Genomic DNA, 9,346 nt, shown 5'->3' on the forward strand with positions numbered 1-9,346 from the left:
TTGCTCACAGTGATAAATTTCATATCAGATTGGCTGATCTGTGAGCAGGTTTGGAGTAATTTGCTGGAGTGAAATTCAATTCCAGTTTAAAACCTTGATATTTTAATCTCAACTGTGCCACTCTTGAAATTTATATTCAAGTTGTACATCTTCAAGGAGCATTATTCAACACAGTACTCAATACTTCAAAAATTAAATCCTCCTTTATACATGCACATTGTTTCCTCCAAGATGGGGAGGGGAGGAATGTTTAGCCAAATCTTTCCAAAAGCACTAAGATATGCCATCCATTTGAATTTTCCTCTGTCATTTGGATGATTCAGTGCTTAAATTAGTGGTGACTTTGTAATATTGGGATTTGTCTTGTTGAATGTGCCATGTCTGTAGCTTGCTTATAACAAGTATTCTTGGTCTAGAAAAAAAATGTTTTATTTTTGGTGGTTAATTTCAGTTTTAGTGGAAACTGAATATTTTAATAGAAACAAGACATAACCCTTAGCTTTTGAATATCAATAAAGAACAAGAAAGATAACTATAATTCAATATAGCCTACTGTCAGAACTCAGAGTCTGCGTCAATAACTCCCCCGAGTGTTAAACTTGCAATAATGATCATTTTGAGTGATGTTCCACATGATTTGCTGCTCCACTTCTTCAATTTCATCTCTAGCAGTTTATTGCCTGGTCTTCAACTAGGCATGGATGAGTACTTGACAGTTTCCATGACGTATTTATTTGACGCCATTTGAGGTGTTCCAAATCCCAAATGCTTAGTGATTGGGTGGGGGGGGGGGGGAGCTGACCTGTAACTATGATGCTGTTCTCTCCTTGTGGGTGCTACTTGACCTTTTTTAACCAAAATAAATTTAGCTGGACAGCCTGCTTGAATCTTTTGAAACACAGTCACAATTGTAAGTTGTGTTTCAGCTGACCTCCGTTCTCTCTGAATACTAGTCTAATTGTCTTAATTTCTGTGCAATTAATACAGCATCAAAGGCGATCATATTGACTAATCATTTTTTTAAAAACACAACTAAATGTGTTATATTGAAATAGTGAAATTAAAAATCGTCCACTCAGGTGCTGCTTGTTCCTACTGTGTTGGGTGTTACTTTACCACAAGATCTTGGTCTTCAAATTCTTACCTATTTACTATATTTTACTATTTAAAAAAGAACTATTTTAAAAGAATGTAAGACACTAAGCTTTTTATTAATAGTTTCATCTTGGCCACCTAGGAGTTTCTGCAAACATGCAGATGAAGAACTGCCTGCATAGCTATCAACTTCCAGTCAGTGAGTGACCTGTTTCTCTACAAACATTGCTTGACCTGTTGAATATCTGCCACTTTTTTTCAGTCAAGAATCAACCAGGGCAATAAACCTTAAACATGTAAAACTAAATTTAATCAGGAAACGTTTCCATTGCAATGAAGAGGTGTGGATGTCATTAAGAAAACTGGCATTTATAAGCTCCTGAACGACATCAGTTTTGTCGTACAGGGGTAAAGATATCCCAAGCAGCACACACATTGCTGGACCCATGAGCTTCTCTTCTGGACTTTGAGATAGATGGAGTTTTGCAACTCTCCAGTCTTTTTGGTCACATTTTTAAGAGTCAGTTTTTGTGTTCTCCAAACAATCTAGGGTTTATATTCATCTTTTGTCCAAACAATTGAGTCAATAATCACAAGTTTCTGGCTCAGTTATTAAGTTTATTGGTGGATTTTATGTAAAAAAACTATATTTCTAGATGGAAAGAAGTGTTGACTGCTAGAAGTACCAGTACCAAAAATCTTGTTACTCACGGAGTGTAGCCTGAAGAAAGGTGTGTTCTTGTGGATGTGGAACAAAACATTGCCAAAATGCATATTCAGATATCTACAAAACCAGAGGAGGCTGTTAGATTTACGGAACTGAAAAGCAGTGTTACTCTAGAGTGAGAATTGTTACCACTGCAACATCGGAAGGATGTGGAATGCTTAGAAGGGGGTGCAGAGGAGATTTACCAGGCATGAATGTCTAAGAAGGAAAGGTTAAGCAAGCCAGGGTTTTCCTTTTAGGAGGGAAGGAGAATGAGAAATGACAATGGAGGAGTGTAAGATGAGAGGCATTGATAAAGTAGACAGCCATCGCCTTTTACCCAGGATGGGAATGGCTAATATGGGAGGGCATTATTTAAAGGTGATTGGAGGAAAGAATGGGATGGGGGAGATGTCAAAGTTAGGATTTTTAAACAGTGGTGAGTACATGAAACATGCTGCCAGGGGTTGTGATAGAGGCAGGTACATTAGGGAGATTTAAGAGACATGCACATGGATGAAAAAAATTGAGGGCTATGCAGGAGAGAAGTGTCAGATTGATCTTGGAGTAGGTTAATGAGTCGGCACAGCATTATGGACTGAAAGGACTACTACACTACTGTTCAAAATAAATTTATTATCAAAGTACATACATATTTTCCTGAGTATGTACAGTAAATACAAAGATGTACAATAGAATTACTGAAAAAATTCACACAAGATGGACAACCAAACTGCAAAAGTAAAAAAAAAACATTAAGCAATAACTTGAGAACATGAGATGAAGAGTTCTTGCAAGTGAGTCCATAGGTTGCAGGAACAGTTCAGTGTTTGAGTGAAGTTATCTACTCTGGTTTGGGAACCTGATGGTTGAGGGGTGGTAACTGTTCCTGAACCTGGTGGTGTAGCTCCTGAGGCTCCTGTACCTCCTCTCTGATGGCCGTAGTGAGAAGAAAGGATAACATGGATGGTAGGGGTTCTTGATGGATGCTTCTTTCCTGTGACAGCATTTTGTGTAGATGTACTCAATGGTGGGGTGGGCTTTACCCATGATGGCCTGGCATGCCTCTACTACATTTCATATGCTTTTCTATTCGAGGGCTTTGGTGTTTTCATACTGGACAGTATACTTTGCACCACATGTCTATTGAACTTTGTCTCAGTTGTAGATGACTTGCTGAAGCTATACAAGCTCCTAAAGACATAAAGGCACTGCCATGCATTCTTTGTAATAGCACTTATGTGTTGGACCCAGGACAAATCCTCAGAAGTGATAACACTGAGGAATTTAAAGTCGCTGACCCTCTCCACCTCTGATCCTCTGTTGAGGACTGGCTCATGGACCTTTAGTTTCTTCTTCCTGTCAATAATTAGCTTGTTGGTTATGATGACTTACATAAATTTTACAAACCAATTAATATGGAAGTTTATAGGAAGAAGTTTCTAAACAGAAAAAGTAAAAGGTTAAAATATATTCTCTGAATTTGTTATTTTTGATTAATTTGTTGTATTGAAATAAACAAGGTGATAATGCAAGTGTCCCCACACTATTTCCTACAAAAGTATTTTGGCTTTGGAAAAAGGTGCCAGATAAATGGGTGTCAATTTTTTTTGCTGCCTTTAAAAATTGCAGAATGTGGCTGATGCCTGATGAAGCAGATGGTCAATTTGGAAGGAAAGTAGTCCATTTGCATGAGTCTTCTGTGTAAACCTCAATGCAAAAACTTGGTTCTCAATACCTTGAATGGTCTTTCTCTGCTTTGAGTTGTCATGGCCTGGTGAAAATGTAAATTTCTTTTTTCAGGAGACCTGGCATCCACAGCCATCAGTGGCAATGATTTCCAAAGATTCACTACTCTCTGGCCTCCTATGCTAAATCTTCATGCTTCATTAAATATCTCAGCTTGAGTGTGATGGTGTTAGAATTACCAACTTATCTGCAGTTTTGCTGTAATATCCCAGAGGTTATCAATCTAATTCTGGACATCACAGTTGGTTTCAGTCATTACAACTTTCAAAATAAGTCTTTGTTGATATAACTCTTTTTCAGGTAAACTCCAATTCACATTGCTTTCTTATTCAATCTCATCCTGATATAATCATACAGCACAAAAATATAACCCTTGAGCTCATTATGTCCAAACTAATCACATTTCACCACATTTGACCTGCAGCCATTACGTCTTGAATCAAATGCTTGTTCAGATACTTATTAAATGTAATGAGAGTATCTCCCTTTACTACCCATTCAGATTTCAGATTCCAGCTGCACTCTGGTTTGCAAAACACAGATTTCCTTTAAACCTATGCTGTCTAAGTTTTGATAACTCTGCTTTGGTGAAAATCTACGCTACCTAGACTTTAAAAGTTTTTAACCACTATTAGGTCCCTTCTTTACCTCCACTCCAAGACAAGCAAGACTATCTAGTCTCTCCTCAACACCGATAAGCTTTATTTCAGACAAGCATGAATCTCCTCTGCACTCTTTCCAGTGCAGTCACGTCCCTCCTAAAGTGTGGAAACCAGAACTAAACACAGTCTTTTAGCTGCAATCTAGTCAATGCTCTTATATTCTAAGCTCCACCTATTGAAGGCAAGTACTCCTATGCCTTTATCATCTTATCTGATTGTACTGTCATTTTAGGGATCCTTGGATTTGTATAGTGACACTTGTATTTGTATATGGCTAAACAGCTGTAAAGGGTTGTAAAGTCAGCCAGCTCCATAATGGGCAATGGCCTTCCCAGCATTGAGGACATCTTCAATAGGCAATGCCTCAAGAAGGTAGCAGCAAACATTAAGGACCCTTACCACCCAGGACATGCCCTCTTCTCGTTGTTACCATTTGGGAGGAAGTACAGGAGCCTGAAAGCATACACTCAATATTTTAGAAACAGCTTCTTCCTCTGTCATCAGATTGCTGAAAGGACCAAAAAGCCATGTATCTCACTTTTTGCACCACTTATTTATATATATTTCATATTTCTTATAACATGATAGTTTTATGTATTTCACAGTACTGCTGTTGCAAAACAACATATTTCATGACGTCAATAATAAACCTGATTCTGAATCTGTTTTCATTTATCATTTTCTTTACCTTCCAGCCTCCATATCTGTGTTGCTCCTGCCCTCCTCCTGTCTTGCTCCATCATCCCCTTCCATCTCCTATTTCCATCAATCGTCTGCCAGCCCGAGGCTCATCCCTCCTTCTCATTTTGATAAAATGCCTGTCTTCCCTCTACACTCTTATTTGTGATGCAGGGGTTGGCTATCCCTTTGCCTCTACTGATGCTGCTTGATCAGCAATAAATTTCCTTTTTTGAGCAAAGTATGACTATTCTCACTGTCAACAACAGTTTCTGTGTCAAGTACAGAATTAATAATTATACCTCCTACATTTGTATCATAATTGCCACAATAAACAGTAAGGGTCACAGTACTGATCACAGGCTTGCAATTATAAAACAGCTTTCTGCTATCAGCCTCTTGACTCCTACTGTGAAGCCAACTTTGGTTCCAATTTTCCAACTTAATCGGGGCTCTAACCTTTTAGACCAGTTTCCTAACCTGGCTTATTCATTTTCATCTTTGGCACAACACACTTTGTGCTGTTACATTCTTTCTAACCTTGTAGTCTGTGTACAATGATTTTGATTTTGCATTGTAACCGAAGTTTGATACAGAGGCAACCTGGGTCTGGCATTTGCTCTGTCAACTCAGCGCTTAAGGCATGCAGAAGGAAGTAATCCTGTTCCTCTCTGAGGTATGGTGGCATTGTAAAAATTAAGTAATTTCAAATCTTGAATTCAAATCACACCATTGCTGCTTGCATATGTTAAAATTCACTAAATCTGAATTCAAATAAAGGCTAGTTACTAAGTGATGTTTCAGTTGTTAAAAGAAGTAGTTGAGGCCATGTTTGCAGTATAGTGTACAGGTTTGAATACATTGTTATAGGGAAGACAATTTATCTTTAAGGTGCACAGAGAAGATTTACAAGAATGTTGCAGGATTCAAGAGCCTGAGATATAGGGAGAGGATGGGCAAGCTAGCACTTTAGGATATTGAGGCTTGACCATTTAGAAGTGTACAAATCATGAGGGGTATAGATAGGGTAAATACAAACAGTCTTTTTCCCAGGGCAATGGTATCCAAAAACTAGAGGCCATAGGTTTAAGGTGAGAGGAGAAAGATTTAAAAAGGACCTGAGGGGCAACTTCTTCACACAGAATGTGTTGCATATACGGAATGAGCTGTCAGAGGCTGACACATCATAACAACATTTAAAGGACTCTTGGACAGGTACATGGGTAGGATAAGTTTAGAGGCCTATGGGCCAAATGCAGTTCAATGGGACTACCTTACATGGGTACCATGGTTTCCATGGATAAGTTGGGCCAGAGGAGATGTTTCCATACTATACTGCTGTAAGACTCTGTGACTGTAATTCTAATGATAGAAAAACTACCCAATTGTTGTAATGACCCATCTAGTTCATTAATCCTCCTTTGAGGTGGAGGTGGTAGGTGTTGGCAATTTAATATTTCAATAATATTTGAGTAATCATGTGTGTGTGTGTGTATATATATATATATATATATATATAGTTTGATTATGCATTCTTGTTCATTTAACTAATTTATTATAGGTTATGAATGAATTGCCGATATCACCATGCTACCACATGATACCAATGCGTCTTGCTAAAAGTAAACACGGTTGGACCATGCACTTTGGACTCACATGTCTTCCTTTGAATTAGTTTACTGTTTTGAAGACACAAAAGATAACTCTGGTGACAGGTATTTTTTAAAATGAACCCAAGATGGCTACTGACCTGTTGAAGTACAGTGAGATGTTCAAACTAAAAAAAAAATGCAGCGAGGAAGGTTGTGTTTGAAAAACAGCAGCACAACACATGTTCTTCAGAAGGGAAGACACAATTGAGTTTAAAAAAGGCAGTAAATGAAGAATGTCACAGGTTTTTAAAGAGTGAGTACTAGGTGATAATAATCATAAATAAAAAGCAGAAATGGCTAGCTACGGCAGAAAGATTGACATGTTTGATTACACAACAAATAATTGGATTTTCTATACTGAGCAAATTGAGTTGTATTTTGAAGCAAATATAATAGCCAATGAGAAACAAGTACCAGTTTTGCTGAGTTTATTGGGTTTAAAGGCATACAGTTTGCTTAGAAGTCGACTGCTCCAACCATACCAGCCAAAATGAGTTTTGCTGATATTGTCAAAGTAATGCAGGAACACTTAGAACCAAAACCATTGTCGATTGCAGAATGCTTTAGGCTTCATGAAATCAAAAAAAGAATGGAAACCGTTTCAGCATACACTATGTGGCTGAATTGAAGAGATTATCTGAACGTTGTCAGTTTGGTAATGGACTTAATAACGCATTGAGAGATCATTTAGTTGTGGAATCTTACAAGAAATCTTTAAAAATAACTTCTAACCGAAGCACAACTCACATTTAAAAGAGCCGTTGAAATAGCTATTTCAATGGAAGCGGCAGACAGAGGTACAATTCAGTTGCAGTCAGGAATGAAAGTCAGTGTGAACAAAATTACAGCGTTGAAACAGAAACCAGCCTGGCCAAACAAATTTATGTTACCATTGTTGCAGGAGCTCACATACACCAACCAAATGCAGATTTAAAGGTGAAATTTGCAGAAAATGCTACAAAGTAAATCACATACAAAGAGCACGTCAAAAATAAATGGAATGCACAGAGAAGAGAAAAAGATAAAACAAAGTCAAGTTGCAGTTACAATAAGAGCACTGATCTGAATGCAGCTGATGAAAAATCTGACAACAATGAGAGTGACACTGGATTGACGAGCCTTGTGATTTACAATTTGAAAACTAACAATAGGCAAGCAATATGGCTTATGCCAGAAGTGACCAAGAAATGAACTAAAATTGAATTAGATACTGGTTCAGCTGTTTCAGTCATTCCACAAAAGGTGTTTGAATGGCATTTCAAAGACACAGAACTGAAGCCTGTATTATATTCGATAAGAACTTATACTGGGGAAAAGATAACTCCTGTGGGAATTACATTCGTAGTTGTGAAATACAGCGACCAACAAGCTTGGATGTGGTAAAAACAGGAGGACCAGCATGGCGGGGGCATGACTGGCTGAACCAACGGCAGCTTGTTCAGAGATCTATCCACTATTTGCATGTCCCATTCCCTGCAATGAAGCCAACTGAAAGCGAATTAAGAAAGGTACTAGATGATGCCACAACTGTCTCCATGCTGTACTCCTTGAACCATTGTCAAACAGGTGCTGCTTCCAACCTCTGTGCCTCTGGTTGGAAAGCATTTTGGACCAAGGAAAGGCCAAGATGCTCAGAGGAATCACGAAAGTGACGAAAGCAGTGGTCCGATAACAACAGTTTTTGTCGGCAACATATCAGAGAAAGCTTCTGATATGTTAATCAGGCAGCTTCTTATGAAATGTGGTTTGGTTGTAAGCTGAAAGAGAGTTCAAGGAGCTTCAGGAAGATTCGATTGAAATCTGCCATCCTTATCATCTGGCTTAATTGCGATTCCAGACATATAGAATACATAGAAAATTACTGCACAAGAACAGTCCACAATGTTGTGCCATATCAGCTAAAATGCAAATCAAAAACACCTCCTACCTACACCTACACTATATCCATATCTCTGCATCTTCCTTACATCCACGTGTCTATTCAAATGTCCTTTAAAAGCCTCAAATGTATTTGTCTCTACCACCATACCGGGTAGCACACTCCATGCATCCTCGACTTCCTGAGATTAGAACTAACCCCTTGATCCTAACCCCCCCCCTCCCACCTTCAATGCCTCCTGGTATTAGACATTTCAACCCTGAGAAACAGATAATCTCTGTTCACTCTATCTATGACTCTCCACCATCTGGTGGTGTAAACCTCCTCCAGATCTCCCCTCAGCCTCTGACGCTCCAGAGGAAACCCAAGTTTATCCAGCCCTTCGTGTTAGCACACATCCTCTAAACCAGGCAGCATCCTGGTAAACCTCTTCTGCATCCTCTCCAAAGCCTCCTATAGTGGGGGTGACCAGAACTGTGTGCAATACTCCAGATGTGGCCTAAACAGGGTTTAATAAAGTTGCAACATAACCTCCTAACTTTTGAACTCAGTGACTCAACTAATAAAAGCAAGCCTTTCTAACCACCTTATTGACTGGTGTAGCCACTTTCAAGGAGCTCTGAACTTGGACCCCAAGATCTCTCTACTCAGCAACACTGTTAAGGACCTTACCCTTAACAGTGTACTGTCTCCATGCATTTGCCCTACTGCGGGGCAACACCTCACATTTACCTGTGTTAAATCCATCTGCCATTTCTCAGCCCATGTCTGCAACTGATCTATATTGTGTTGTATTCTTTGCCAAGTTTTCTACATTTTCAACAACTCCGCCAATCTTGGTATCATCTGCAAACTTACTAACCCACCCATCTGCATTTTCATCCAGGTCAGTTATATACATTACAAACAGCAGAGGTCCCTGCAC

The sequence above is a fragment of the Hypanus sabinus genome, chromosome 28 (genome assembly GCF_030144855.1).
Source record: "Hypanus sabinus isolate sHypSab1 chromosome 28, sHypSab1.hap1, whole genome shotgun sequence".
Taxonomy (NCBI): domain Eukaryota; kingdom Metazoa; phylum Chordata; class Chondrichthyes; order Myliobatiformes; family Dasyatidae; genus Hypanus; species Hypanus sabinus.